Below are 1,118 nucleotides of genomic sequence, written 5' to 3'. Positions count from 1 at the left end.
TAATCCAACTTTCTGATATTTTACTTCCTCACAATGAACCAGGAAATGTGTACTATTTAAGACCAATTTTCCATTTATTTTCATTATATAAATCCTTCCTTTTATACTATTCTATACTTTTCCTGTATATTTTACTATTTATTTATTACTGTATGTAATTTAGTCCGTTTACTTGCTTATTCATGTGTTACATCAACAATATATTGTTAACTGCCATTGAAAAATATGTATATAAAACATGTTATTTCAACGACAATGATCAATTTTACATTATAAAAAACTTGTGAAAATAGATTTATTTTTTTAATTCTATCAAATTTTTCTGTGTGAAAACAGGGAAAAGAATTTAATTGAAAGAGAATTATCATGGTAAAGTGAATTAATTTTCATAAATATCTAAATTATGAGCTTCATTTTTGAAATGTTTTTTTGGCAATTTGGGTGAATTTTCTGTCTTTTTTTTTAAAGTAAATTTTTCTAAGCAAATAGTTCATAGTTCACTATGTAGTACTAGGAACAGGTTAATTTTCCACCACATTATCATTAAGTGATTCGAAGAAAAATATGTAGCAAATACTGATTACGCCATTTTCCATAAACCTTCTTCAACAATATCGTACGAAAATCTTAACAGGTGGGGTCTATTAAGTAATCATTAATATAATTAGTAAGATAATAGACGTAATTATCTTAAAACTGTTAGACATTTTTTAAGGTAATTTGCAAATAAATTAGACCTCACGCTGAGTTATTAAGGATATCAGATTAAGAGGAAAAAAGTCTTTTAAAAATAAGATAAAAGATTTTAGAAAGGACATAAATTATTATTTTTTTTAAAAAAAATGATTCTATTGTTTTCTTATTAAAATTGATCTTTTATGTTTCTAAGAAAAATAGCTTTACATCAATAAAGAGTTGAACAAACAGGGTAGATCTGTGTAACCAGTTTATAGAAAAGAAACTTCTAAAAATTACACTGTATTGTTCTGTGATATTTCTAAGAAAAATAATCTTTTGAAATACAGTACTAAAAAAAAAGTCCGATTTTAATGTTTTTGGTTCAATAAATTCTTAACGGCATGCCGAGAAAGTAATTAACTTAGAAAGATAGAACCTGT

Source organism: Centruroides sculpturatus, unplaced genomic scaffold (genome assembly GCF_000671375.1).
Source record: "Centruroides sculpturatus isolate CEXI.00-Female unplaced genomic scaffold, Cexi_2.0 scaffold135, whole genome shotgun sequence".
In the NCBI taxonomy this organism is placed as follows: Eukaryota; Metazoa; Arthropoda; class Arachnida; order Scorpiones; family Buthidae; genus Centruroides; species Centruroides sculpturatus.
This window is presented reverse-complemented; position numbering follows the sequence as displayed.